The following is a 15,418-nucleotide window of genomic DNA, read 5'->3' as shown; positions in this document are numbered from 1 at the left end:
AGCAGAATGAGACGTTTACTCAATAGTGAACAGCCCCCAAATTTCATGCTTTTTTTAGTAAACCACAATGTCTTCTTTTAATGAATCCATTCTTAAAAATATAAAAATAAAAAGATTGAGGCAAATTTGCTAAATACACAGGTGTTTATCTCATTTTGGCAAACCACACGCATAATCAGCCTTAGCAAAGTTTCGTGTGAAATTCTTTCCAAACACGAAATTCTGTATGCTTGGGCTTTCTTATTTTTAAATAATCTATGGGAGGCAGCAAAAGTAAAATATGTATGTTTCATATATGAAATTGAGACTCATTTTCCTAGAAAACAAACATTTTGAAATTAAATTGATAAAAATGTTAAAAATGAGTTTTCATGTTAAAAAGTTTGTTGTACTCTTTATTTATTTATTTATTTATTTATTTGAGAGACAGAGAGTGAGAGCATGGGGGAGGGGGAGGGGGAGAGAATCTGAAGCAGACCACAGAGCTAGACGTGGAGCTCAATCCCACAACTGGAGATTATGAACCTGAGTTGAAACCAAGAGTTGAACACTTAACCCACTGAGTCACTCAGGAGCTCCAGTTTATTGGTGTATAGATGGACACCATGACTATGTTAAAACGTTGTTTCTCTCTTCCATTTACCTTTAAGTGAAAATGACCTTCACCTCTTTCTGGTGATTATGACAGGGAATTAAGGGTCTATATTAGCTCTTGGGAGGAACATGTTCAAAATTCCTTTTCCAAAAAAATTGTTGAACAAAAAATTCCTATTCTTTCAATAGATAATTTTTCTTCTAAGCTTGAGCAGCTAAGATAGTAATGAATCGCTATCAGTTTATGTTCTAGAACGTCTCCTGAATAATAAAACTCACCGGTAAAGACAGCAGTAACTTAGCCAAAATTGGGAAGTAAATTATGTTTGGCCCAGGAGTGTCTCTTCTTTAAGAAATACATTTCTTCCTTTATTTCTGCTAGAAGATTAATCTTGGGAGAGGACAATGTTGCAGAAGGTGCAGAAGAGACTTGAGTTCAGCACAAAGTTCTGACAGATTTTGCTGTTCTGGGAAGGTCAGAGTCTAGCCCCAAGGAGGGGGAAAGTTAGAGGCAAGCTGCTATAGGGTGAGATTCTGTGATGTCTCTCAAATCAACCCACATAGAAGACCGTTTTACTCCTTCCCCAAAAGCATTCATTCGGCTCAGAGGTAATTAGCAGAAGTAATTAATAGCGTTACTTTGAGAATGCTGTGGCTGCTTGATTTATTTTCAAATCAAATGGAAAATTGTAGTGTCCCCTTAACAACCCAAAGGCATACTTGACATTTTTAAGTTTAATGACTATGTTTTATAGATAATACTGTATTTTGACAGTATCTATAAATAGCAAGGCGTTGAATTCTTTAAAAAGCAGATCTATGGTGGAAATATTAATATTTATTGACATTTTACAATATGATAAATATTATAGACAAAGGAAACAAAGGAAAAGAACTGTTGGCATTTGATGTCATAAATTTTAGAGTGTGGTACTAACCACTATCATGCATATATATATATATATATATATATATATACTAGTGTGAATCATACACTAGTAAATGTACAAATAGAGTGACACTACTTCTTGAGTTTGGAATGTGCACACTGACTACCAAAATCTCCCTAAATTCCAAATTAAAAATCTGTAAACTATCTTGAAAAAAGTGAAATATTTCATGAGACATAATTTTATTCAAGATGGTAGGAGCATACATTTTTTTTTTTTTTAAAGATTTTATTTATATGAGAGAGAGAATGAGAGACAGAGAGCATGAGAGGGAAGAGGGTCAGAGGGAGAAGCAGACCCCCTGCTGAGCAGGGAGCCCGATGTGGGACTTGATCTCGGGACTCCAGGATCATGACCTGAGCCGAAGGCAGTCGCTTAACCAACTGAGCCACCCAGGCGTCCCGAGCATACATTTTTAAAAAATTATTTTTAAAATAAATAGTTGAAGAATAGTGAAAATACTTTAAATATTTAAATAATTTAAATATATCTTTAAACTTTAGACATTGTAAAGGTAGTACTTGAAAGGGTATTTCAAGTTCTACCTGAGTTATTTCAAATCTATAAATACAACTATAGAAGGAGTAATTTTTATATTCAATATGCTTTTGTGTGGTTATATATAACATCTTACATTTTCTTTATTTATATAATTATTACTTTAGAGCATGGTAATCAGCCCTGGAGTAAAGTCTTATTATTACTTGTTCTATTTGCTTTTCTAAAGAGATATAGGGTTTAGGAGAAGGATGAGATAGATTTTTCATTCTGTCTAGCTTTAAAATTCTATGGGTTCTATGATCCTATGTCTTGTCTCTTTTTTTTTTCTGCCTGTGGAGTCTGATATCCTTTGTTCATCTCACTCTTTTAAAAATTTGAATCAAAGGCTACTTGGCACAGTGTCAGTTCACTGACAATCTGTGACAATACATTATTTTGAGCAAATGTTACCAAATGAATAACGAGTAAAAGTTTTTCCTTTCATGATTCTAAACTTGCTGAGTTTGATGAATAGGATCTAATATTTGGCATTTTTTTCTTTAAATGCCATCATTTTAATCTTTAACAAATTCATTTATGTAACAAACGTTAAATCTCTTTATACTCACATAAATGAAATGCAGAGGAAAACGCTCTCCTTCTTGTTCTCTTGATTCCTTTTTTGGTGACAGGATGGAAGGAAGAATCTGTGCTTCTTTTAGATGATTATTTTCCCAACTGCTAACTTTTCTATATTGACATATTCCTTATCATATGTATATATATATATATATATATATTTTTTTTTTTTTCCTACACAACCTTCATATAACTGCATTATTTTTGAGGTCAAGTTTACTATCTAAACACCATTGAATCCATTCCATACTCAAGGTATTTAGATTTTAGTTAGTTTTGGTGTGAAGGATTTGGGTGATATTTCTATCCAGTGTATAGTAAGTCAAGTTCAACAATAACCTTGGTTATCTGTGTGTCTTTTTTTAATAACCTGGTACCTAAAAGTGTCAGTGTCCTGAAATCTTCACATTGTGAAGTCACTTACCTTGTGACATGTAAATTATTTTTTCAGTCAAAAATATGTAAATCTTTACTTTGCAATTGTGCTCTGAGGAAAGAACTTAATTTGAGAAAACAAAACAAAAACAAGCCTTTTTGCTTCTTCTGAAAGCAGCATTTGCATGGCTTTCATATGGAATACATGTTTGCATGGAAAATTTATCTTTTATTTGACATCTGCATGGCTCATTGTCTTTAGTGTCAATGATTCAAAGGTTATCTGAAGGACATTTAAAATGCTTAAAAGCTACACACTCTTTTTATGATTCTAGCTAATCAGGAAATAATTTTTAAGGCATAAATACCATCTTTGTCAAATCAAGTAGACTTGAAGGGAGATTGTTACACCATAGTAATTTTTTTTTAAAGAAATCAGCCTAAAATTAGAAAGATGCACTTGAAGTGGAGAGAGAGGAAAAGATAACCATCTGCCAAAACATTCGGATCTTTTTTGTATCAATAAAATATCTATTGTAGTGAGATTATTTTTAATGCTCTCCTATTCAAGGATTTAGAGGCACTGATGATTAATTTATGGAAGATGATGCTGTAATACTGTGGAATCTGTTGTAACACTAACATTACATCAAAAAACTAAATAGGGCGCCTGGGTGGCTCAGTCAGTTAAGTGTCCGACTCTTGATTTCGGCTTAGGTCATGATCTCAGTTAGGGTCAAGAACTCGGGGTCATGAGATCGAGCCCTGCAATGGGCTCCATGTGGGGGTGGAGCCTGCTTGAGAGTCTCTCTCCCTCTATTCCTGCCACGTCCCCTCCCAGTCTCTCTCTCTCAAAACAAAACAAAACCCAAAAAACTAAACAGATTAGTTTAGTTGGTCATATTTTTAGTCTTGATCTTTTGGTGTTTTAGTTCAAATAATTAGCTCTTTCTTTCCTTTCTCACATACCCTCAAATTAAGTAATATTATTTAAGAATTACACTGCTGGGGGAATATATTCATATTCCTTTATTTGGTAGTTCATTTGGCATTTTTGTTTACTCTGTTAAATATGTCTTATGTGTGTAGTATTTGAAATATGACAGACCTGTAAAAGAAAATAGCACAACCATTAGCTTTTCCCAAACAATCCTTAAAGTTAGATTAATTTTTGCTTTTGTCTCAATGTCTGTGTCCTTAACATGGTTCTGATGTCCCTAAGGTGACTGAAGAGAAATGAGCAGGAAAAGAAACCAGTGCATATGAAATGCTGATTAAGTCCTCAGAATTAAGAAGTCAAAGGGAAAAGCCAATGCCATGTAATGAAGTAGGCCATTTGTAACAGACTAGCTTTAACTAATATAAGTAAACAATTTCACTAAGAAAAACAAAACAAAATGGGGAATTGGATAGCTCAGGACATAAAAAATAGGAGACATACCTTCTATAGGATATTTCTTTCCTCTTAAGTTCTCTCTAATGGTTTTACTCATTTAAAAATACATGTTGAAGGTAATTAATTATTCTAAGCCTGATTAAATATAATGACTTATTTTAAGTCTGAAAAAATGTTTACATTTGAGTACTGGTAATTTTATCTAAGTAAATAGTCAGATTTTAGATTGGTTTTCTGGACCAGTTTGAGCCCAGACTTAGTCCTCAAATACAGGGCTTTATAGATAATTGATGAATTCTGAGAAGAGTAATATTACTGTTTTTTAAAACTTTCAATCTAAGATAATTAATTGTATAGAGACAATGTAGAGCGATAATTAGTGGTATGTTTTGGCTATTTCAGTATATTCAGCCACTTACAGTAAACACACACACACACGTTTGTGTGTGTGTGTGTGTATATATATATATGTATATATATATATGTATATATATAAAACCTTAGTTTTTCTATCATTAATCTATAGAAAGTAGGATTGAGCTCTTATGCCTATCTTAAGGATTAAACAAGGCAATCTGCCTGGGCATTTAGCAAAGTGACTGCTTCACAATAAACATTAACAAATTCTAGCTCTTACTACTAAGGGACCAGCATTTTAAAACATGAATTCAGTATATACCTAAAAACCAAATAAAACTTAGGATATGACTTCTAATCATGAGTAGAAAAGAAATTTAGTGACGCCTGGGTGCTCAGTTGGTTAAGCGTCTGCCTTCTGCTCAGGTCATGATCCTGGGGTCCTGGAATCGAGCCCCGCATCCGGGTCCCTGGTCAGTGGGGAGCCTCTTTTTCCCTCTCCGTCTGCTTGCCGCCCCCTCTGCTTGTGCTCTCTTGCTCTCTCTGTGTCAAATAAATAAATAAAATCTTAAAAAAAAGAAAAGAAATTTAAAAGTGACACAACTGTAATTTAGAGTAAAAAGAAGTGACATAGTTGAGAAAAGAGCAGATACAACATGTTATCAACTGAGTATTTCACTTTCCTGAGGGAGGAGAGAAATTCCAGAGACAAGTAGTGAGACCTTAGTAACCTAATGCCTACCGGGAAGACAGTGGTAAAGTTTTGAAATAAAGATGGTGAATCCTAAGAACAAGGTTAGAAAGAAAAGTCATTTGAGTGATAGAATTATGCTTATTTTCTACAGATGCAGGATTCTGAAAATGTGATTTACAGAGTTTATAGGAAAAGCAGTCAAGGAAGGAAGAACTAAAGATACAGATTGAGGTTTCAACCGAGACATAGTTTAGCCAGGGCTATGGGCGTTGTGAGAGAAATTTTAAGGATGAATGTGGTAATATATATGAAACACTCTCTGTTCCCTGGAAGAAAGGTTCTATAAAAACATAACATATTGCTGATTCTTAGAATGAATGGTGAAGGTTGAAAGATTTTCAGACATAGGGAAAGGGCACATTCACAATCCAGTGAGAAGCAAAGGATATTGAAAATGGAAGGTCAGAAGCAAGAAAAGAAGAAAATTTTAAAGCTCCTGATAAGAATGCATGTGCACACACACACACACACACACACACACGTACAAGCACACACAAAGTAGAGTTTTAAATGGAACTACCTACATTTTGAGTTACACTATACAGTAATAGATTGTATTTCTGAAGGACTTTTATTTCCAAGATAACTGCACTTAGAATTGAATAATTTAAGTGCATGAAGTTACAATGAATACAGTGATCAAAAAGTGCAAGGAGCGAACTTAAGAAACAATGTTGTAAAGAAAAGGTACAAAGGGGATAGTAAAGAAATAGGTATTTGAATGAAAATTTTTTTGCCAAAAACTTTAGGAAAATGTTTTGAAGGGTGGAATTTTTTTTAGAACTTTCCTAAAAAGTTCTGCATATAGTGGGTGGAGAGAGTAATAGCTTGCAAGAGGATTTACTTTTAGATAGACAAATTGAGTTGGAGGAAATAGAAGGAAATTAGAGTGTGCCACCCAGAGTCTCCTCATGTGGAGCTGCTGATTACATATCCGGATCTCATAATTGATGCAGAGGTGGCTATCAGGTAACTTGGCCAACAGAATGTCTTTGAAACAAATCAAGTGTCCAAATTACAGATATTATTGAATTAAAATGTGTCACCATTGAATATCTGCGCTCCTTTCATAATCTAAATCTGGGTATAACACTGATACTCTGATTAATTAAGCAGTCATATTATGTTTTGCTGGAAAGTATTATTAATTGTATTTTTATAGTCAAATGGAACTGGAGTTCTAATGATAAATGTCATGTCACTTGAGGAAGGAGCTTTTGGAAAACAGATTTAGTAGGTGTTCACAAGGAACAATTTAATACTCTAGTATTATCATAAATTGAAATGATGTGTTTTGTTACGTGTCTGATATATACCTGGAAAGATAATAATAGATTTTTCATTGGCAGCAACCACGACCAAGGATATCTTATGAAAGAAGTATTCAATGCCCTTGATTTCAGAATGTTATCAGATTCTTTGACTGTGAATCTAGCACATATTTAAGTGCAAGTAAGGAAAGAACAATCCCTAGCTTTCTCATTAGGGTTTTTTTCTGGTACTTGCGGAGAGGGAATAATTTTGGCTTTGTAGACTTTGCTTTGACTCTTTTTTTTTTTCTTTCACAACCCTCTTCCATTCAGTTACCAAGTCCAAGATTTACTCACCCCCCTATTTTTGCTCCCTCATTTCCATCACCACCATCCTGTTTGAGCTCCCCACAGATTCCCACAGTTTTCTCTGCGTGATCCCCCTCGCTTCTGCCGTCTATCCTCAATCTGGTTCCTGGTGATCTTTTGAAAAAGTAAGTCGACTATATCCCTCCTCTAGTCAGTCCTTCCCATGGCTTTCCATCTCACTCAGAGTTAAAGCGATGTGCTAGAGTGGGCTGCAGGTGCCTACAGAACGTCTCCCCCTGTCACCTCTTTGACATTGTCTCCTATTACACAACTTTCTGCTTGCCCCCACCCCACAAGCTACAGTCATCACCTCCCTGCTGCTTTTCCACTTTACGAGCACCCTTCTTCTTCAGCCCCTTTACATTTGCTTTCCCTTCTTGCCAGACATTCCTTCCCTAGCAGTCTTCATGATTTACTGCCTCACCTGGTTTGCTCAAATATCAAGTGAGGCCTTAACCTGACACCTACATTTAGCACGTTGAAGCCTGTCTCCCACCTAATTACCACTGTCTTCCTTCCTTGTATTATTTTCTCCATATGTGAAATAGCACTGATCACCGCTTGGCCTATTATGCCATTTATTTCATTTTTTTTTCTGTTTATTTTCTCATACTAATTGAATGGAAAACTCTAGGTAGACTGGGATTTTTGTCTGTATTGTTCACTTTTGAATCTCAGAACCTAAAACAGTTTATAGTATATAACGACGTTTAAAAGATATTTGTTGAATACATAAATCAATGATGTTACACCCAGACTCTTGCTAGTATAATGGCATCTTGACAATGCATCATTGTCTTAAAGTTACAAAATACTGAGGAGAAGTCTCTGGATAAGAGTCAAGGAAGTAGTACCTCATGGGGGAGGAGCTTGGGGGAAAAAAGTTGAGTAAAGACAGTAAAGGATTGAGAAAACCCATGAAAGTGTACAAAAGATATGAAACTTTGATCTAATTTGCTTGAAAATTTAAGACACTTTTTCTTTTCTTTTCTTTTCTTTTTTCTTTTCTTTTCAAGTTAAGAATACCACATATTTCCTAAGCTTCACTAACCTTTTGGCAAATTAGTAAATAAAGTTCTCCAAATCTGAAACCAGATGTGTTTTTTTGGAACAACGACACTGGCTTTTTCTCTGATTTGTAATCTTATGAAGGAAAATAATAAAAGCTATTTAGGCCCCCTTTAATTCTTAACTTCAGTTTTTAGGGCTAAAGATTTTAAATAGTCGCCTGTGGCTTTACATAACTTAACCAAACTATCCCTAACATTGGTTTCTAAATAAGTGTTAATATTCAAATTAGAGCCATTAAAAAAAATCCTAAGTGCATTTATGAGTTAACCAAACCTTGTCTGCTTATTTTTGCCAATAGATGTCAGTGGTTGACCATATTAGTGAAGTTATTGCAGATGTACTAGTTTTATGCCACTGTTAAAAGGCTAGTATTTAGAGGAAAGTATCTTTCTTTAAATGGTCCTTTTTATTATTTCACCTTGAGAAGCAATATGTATTTATGACATGATAGAGTTGACAATAGAAAATATTCATAGATTCCCTAATTGATTGCAACTATTGAAATATTTAAGAGCTATAGGAAGTAGTCACAAAATTAAAAGGACTTTTTAAAATGTTTGTTGTGTTTATATAGATTTATGTATATTCCTCCGACTGATCAATTTTTAAAGAGCAAGAGAAACTGTTCTTATGTATGGTGCTCCATTCACTTTCATGTCTGCTATGGAGATTTTTATGGAGGTTTCAAGCAACTTATTTAAAAACAAATGCAGGAACACTGTCCATGGCAATTTGCAAATAAAGCTTTATTTTTTTAAAATTATAAACGCTTGTATGGCAATGGAGTACTCATGATGTTATATCTGTTAAACATGATTGTGAACATTGAATTCAACATGAAATAGTCTCATTCTAAAGACTTAAACACTTCCAGTAGGCACAATTGTTTTTAAATTTCCTTTTCTACTATTTAATATTTTTACACCCTCACAGTTTCTTTCCTTAAATACATTTTCTTGAGTTAAAAATAATATTAAAAGCAGAATAGTGTGTGATATATTTACCTGGATCAATAATTTTAAAAAACTTGCTAATAGTTCTTTATAATTCTTAGGAAGGGTAGGTCATGTTTCTCTTCTTGGTCAGTGGGAAATGCACAAAGTCCTAAGATATTTCAAAAATTTTTTAATCATGATTTTTTTCCCTTAGAAAACTGCCATTATTGTGTTGAACAAAATGTTGAGGCAATATTTGGATAAGAATTTCATTGAACAGAACTGAAGGGTATGCAGTCATCTTTTGATTAATTCAAGACATATTTATTGAGCTCCTACTATATACCAGGAACTTAACATGGTTTCTTTTTTACTTATGGTTATCTGTTGTCATGCAGAGAACTTCTTTGCTCTTTTTTCCTACATATAAAATGATTGTGTGTGAATGTGTTTTCATAAACTCATTGAGTGAAAGAAAATACAAACCACAGGGTGAGAGAAAATATTTGCAATATATAACCTGACAAAAGATGTGCATGCAGAACATACAAGAAACTCGTACAAATCAAGAAAAAAAAATTTAGCTCAACTGGAAAAAAAAAAAGGGCAAAAGAGTTAAGCAAACACACTTCATAACAGAGAATATCTAAATGGCCAATGAGCGTGTGAAAAGATGACCATCAATATTAGTCATCAGAGAAGTAACCATTGAAACCACTCTACACCCGCTATAGTGTCTAGAATATTTTTTTCTTTAAATTTTTTATTGTTATGTTAATCACCATACATTACATCATTAGTTTGTGATGTAGTGTTCCACGATTCATTGTGCATAATACCTAGTGCTCCACGCAGAACGTGCCCCCTTTAATACCCATCACCAGGCTAACCCATCCCCCTACCCCCCCTCCCCTCTAGAACCCTCAGTTTGTTTTTCAGAGTCCATCGTCTCTCATGGTTCGTCTCCCCCTCTGATTTCCCCCCTTTCATTCTTCCCCTCCTGCTATCTTCTTCTTTTTTTTTTCTTAACATATATTGCATTATTTGTTTCAGAGGTACAGATCTGTGATTCAACAGTCTTGCACAATTCACAGTGCTCACCATAGCACATACCCTCCCCAGTTAGAATATTTTTTAAAAATGGTAATACTGAGGTGTAGGCAAGGCTATTGTAGAGCAACATAATCTCTCCCACAGGTCTGATGGAAGTGTCAGTAGTTGCAACCATTTTGGAAAACTGTTCAGAAGTATCTTTTAAAGCAGAACATATGCAAAACAAAACCTATGATCTGAAAATTCCAAGAGAATTGCATACACACGTGTACCCAAAGATATGCATCAGAATGTCATTAGCAGCACTGTTTGCAACTCCCTGGAGAAGAATCTTTCTCTAAGGATTCTGCGAAAGATGTCACTCCCTCTTTCTTTTCGACAGTATTTTGGAAAGAATTATTACCTAACTGCACAAATACAGATTGCTTATATTTTCTGTAAGAGGCACATAAAAGAATAATGAGTAATAGAGTTTTTCCTATGAGAGAAACGTTTAAAAATGAGGTTCTCATAGTCTCGTTTCCCATGCTCGTTTTCTCCCAGCATGGCATTCACTCAATAACACACACAGGACTTAGGTTACATTCAGTTTATCTGTCAGTTTTGTTTTTTAAATATTCTATTTGCTAAAATAATGGGAGAAAAATACATAATTTAGACTCAGCCAAAAACCATGTCTTTTTGATTTTTCTTTTTTCTTTTTTTTTTAAAGATTTTATTTATTTATTTGAGAGAGAGAGAGAATGAGAGATAGAGAGCACGAGAGGGAAGAGCGTCAGAGGGAGAAGCAGACTCCCTGCTGAGCAGGGAGCCCAATGCGGGACTCGATCCTGGGACTCCAGGATCATGACCTGAGCCGAAGGCAGTCGCTTAACCAACTGAGCCACCCAGGCACCCTCATTTTTCAAAACTGAAGGAATGTAAATAATTATCTTTAGCTGTAGTTCCTGGGTCTTCAGGAAGTGAACTTCAGCCTATTCCTCAGACATGGTCACTTGTCAGGAACTTCAGTAATGCTGACTGGAGTTTCTCATCATTGTGCGTAACACCTGAGCTAAATATGTATATAATTTATGTATCATAAAGATTGAATAGCTTAATAGCTCTCAAATTTTTTTAATATTATGGTCTGAAAACATTGTGTAGAGGAAATGTTCTGAGTTGATAAATACAAAGAGGATAAAAAGTGAATATTAAAAACATTTTCAGGCATGTAGTTGTTACTGCAATTGGGAGCAGAGAGACTAAGCTCACATTCATTTTCTTAGTTTCCTCCACTCAAAACCTGGACACACAATTACAGAGAGTTAGATTTTGCACATACACATGCATACATACACATGTTTGAAAAATGGAAGTAAGAAGATTATTAGAGAAACATACTTTATTTTAAAATTTGATTTTCTTGTTCTCTAGGTTTATGTGATGTTTCTCTTGAGGTTTCTTACACAATAAAGGAAAAATAACTGTTTATAAGCATAAATCTTTCTCTTATATTTAGCCATAGTCCTTGGGCAACATCTTGAACTTAATAAACTTGAATTTTGTCAGAAGAAAAGTGAAGGTAATTTAATGGTCAAGACCCTGTCATAGAAAATATGCTTCTTGGAGCTCTCTGAAATTTGAGTTGGTGAGCTTCTCTGGCAAAAGACAGTCGAGAGACCAAATAGAAGAGACACTCTTAAAGCTTGCGAAGGTGGAAACTGTAAAGCGACACGCAGTTTGAAAGCACTGTTTTTACATAGGAGAAGCTAATGTAGTGGGAATTTCACTAGACTTAGAAGACATAAGTTAACATTCTCATTCTGCCCACTTCTATCTGAATGATGTGGAAGCGTACAGCCATTTCTGAGCCTTGGTTTACCCATTCAAAAAGCAGGGGATCAGGGCAGAAGATTTGGATGGTCCTTTATGGTTCCAAAGCAATGCTATACCTTCCAACACATTCAGATATCAGCAATCTAAGATAAATTAACAAGTGTCTTCTTTATTCCTTTGAATGTTCTAATTGTTGCTGCTATAAAACAACAACAAAAATTTCACACAAAAACACTGGTCTGCTCATCAAGAGCTCAGTCTGGAGAGGCAGAATGTAAGATATCTAGCAAGAAATGGTATAAATTTAAAAATGAAGTTTAAATGTATATAGCTCCCTTTCCTGCTTTACTTTCACTTGCATGGGCTCATTACAGTTTATTCATAATTCTTATTAGAGAATTTCAGCTCTACCACTTGATTCCTATATGAACTTGGGAGCTAAGCTTTGCTTAACCTCAGTTGTTAGAGAAGAGCACGAACATATTAACCTTGGCCAGATTTAGTGACATTAAAAAGATCTGTAACACATGCAGAGCTTCCAAAACTCTACCTGTGCTTTGTAAGTGCTCAAAATGGTTAGTATTCTGCTTTACCCAACCCGATCATTTTGAACAAATGGTTCAAATGGTTAATTTATTAGAAAAAAATAATTAAGAGTTCAAAGATAATAGTATAGGATCATTGGGAGATAAGGACATTAATACAAAATCCTTAGTTTTATTGAAAGAGAACTGGTCTACACTTCCCCGTTTTTCTCCCAATCTCTCATCGCTATCTGAAATGCATGCCACTGTCACAAGGGATAGTAAGTTTAAGAATTCTCAGAGGAAACCTCTAACTCCTAGACAAATGGGTCAGAGCATTACACGGATGGAAAGTGAGCCAGATGAATTATCATGGTTTCCAAACAATGATGATCCTATATTTTGTTTTAAAGGGAGTTGAACATCTCTTAATAACAACAAAAAACGTGAAACATCTACATGCAAAATTTTGTCCTTGAACTTCACTGGAGGACTTCATTACTTCAATTGATATGTGTTATGATTAATACTTGTAATACCATTTTCCCTTTTCATTTAAGGGATAGGTTCTTAGAAATTTTGAGATAGTATTAATTTGCTTGTGTCAATATCATTGCTTAACTTGTATAGAGGTAGTATATTTCTAATAGAACACGAAGAGTTTAGTATATTAGATTAAGAAAAAATGAGAGGGCACCTGGGTGGCTCAGATGGTTAAGCATCTGCCTTTGGCTCAGGTCATGATCCCAGGGTCCTGGAATCGAGTCCCGCTTCCGGCTCCCTGCTCAGCGGGGAGCCTGCTTCTCCCTATGCTTCTCTCTGTCTCTCATGAATAAATAAATAAAATCTTTAAAAAAAGAAAAAAATGAGAAAAAACTAAGATTTGAGTTTCTAATTACATTCTTTGGATTATATTCATTTTGTCTGCAAAACACTGACTGTAACAGAATTAATGATTCAGGTGATTACTTGAGGGAACTGTGATTTACACACAATCTTTAGCAATATCTTTAAAAAATAAAGTCAGAGTTTTGGTTCATGAAACCCAGTATTTGTCTCTGACACAGGTCCTAAGAGAATAATTTTGAAAGCATTCTTTCTGAGGAAGTCACCCATGACAGTCTCAAAATGCTAACAGTAGTTCCCCCCAAACCCTTAATTTTCCTTTAATATAGTCTGTTACAAGCATGTCATCCATTACTATGTAGATATTATTATAGAATGTAATTTTTTTCAGTTTTGGAATAATGAGTACTATCAATTTTCTCTCCTTCAAGTACTTTTTAAATCTTTTCTATTTATCTCCCTTTCAGGATTCTAAGGTGCATCACTATTTCTGGTACTTCAATTGTTCAGTTAAAGATGTTTTCTTTTAAGGGTAAAATTAAATTCTACTTCTCATTGCTCATAGTATTCTAAATCTTTTTAGCCAGAAAACCATACTGCATTGATATATTCAGAGAGCATGCTGCGGTGACTTCCACTTCTTTTTTCTCAGTAAAAATCAATATCTTTGGAGTCTATCATCATATAACTATTTTTCGGATTGTTTTTCTCTCAAATTCCCAATATATTTATGTTTACCATTTAAAGAGCTTTGCTGTATCTTCCTATAGTTTAGTTTTTTATTTTTTTTTGAGATGTCAGTTGGTGTGCTAGAGTCTGCAAACTGCCTCACAGTACCACTATTCTTTCCTTCTCTTTATTAATGCAATCCTGGAGATTTAGCTAAGCACATTCCTAGCTGCCTTTGCAGCTAGGTGCAGCCATGTGAGTGGAAATAAGTCAAGAGTATATAAATGGAAGTAATGAGTATGAATACTAAATCATAACTTTGTGTGAAAATTTCTTGTCATCCAATTCTCCCTTTTCTTCTTACTGGCTGGATTGTAAATATGACAAGGCTGAGGAACAAGAGAAAAACTGTCAGGATCTCTGGATAATGTGGAAAAAGATTCTGAACAGAATTTGAGCTGCCCATCTCTGGACTGATATGTGAGAGAGAAGGGAACCTCATAGTTGGTTGCACCATTGAATTTTGAAATATCTTTGTTAGAGTAGCTAGCATATCAACTGTATAATGCATTATGTAAAACTAGTATTTCATTATAAATTCTTCCATATGATTTATGAAGTGCCAGAGGTACCCACATTCTTGATTATTTTCCATCTTCAGATTCATCTTTAGTTTTTATCTTCCCCTATATTAGTGAAGCACCACTCATTGAAAGACAACTGAAGGCACGCCACTGAAATATATCTTGTGGGACCTCTTAAATACCTTTTTGGAAGAAAGCAGGAAATTAAACAATACACCAAGCCACTCTGGTATTCTAAGAAAATCTACATACCAAACTTGTTGTTATTGCTGCTCCCATGGGGTTATGGTTATTGAGTATAATTAATATGAGAACAATGAAAATGTATCAAAATACAACAAATGAAAAATGACATACTATTTTTGCATACGTGCATTTTGAAAAGATGCAGTAATCAGTATGAGTAGCAGGAAGGAGACTTGAATCATTTTATTTATTTTGTCTGGGAAGAAAGAACTTTAATATTTTATCATATTTCATTGGAGAGAAGCTATGAAGAGTATGAAAAAGTAAACTGCATGTGCGTGTGTATGAACAAAGATACCAGCTTCTGCCCCCCTGATATGTAGTTTACTTTTCTTTCCTCCCATATATAAACACCAAGGTCCTCCAATTCTATACCCTGGTATAATGTCACATCCTGCCATTCTCTTCTTTGCACCCTAAGGTGTGGTCATATGGAAGTACTTTATTTCCAAAAACTTAATACATTTCTTTCTCTCTCCAGATTTTTCAGATGTTATTCCTTCAGACT

This window comes from Zalophus californianus, chromosome 10 (genome assembly GCF_009762305.2).
Source record: "Zalophus californianus isolate mZalCal1 chromosome 10, mZalCal1.pri.v2, whole genome shotgun sequence".
Lineage (NCBI taxonomy): Eukaryota > Metazoa > Chordata > Mammalia > Carnivora > Otariidae > Zalophus > Zalophus californianus.
Note: the sequence above shows the minus strand (reverse complement) of the source record.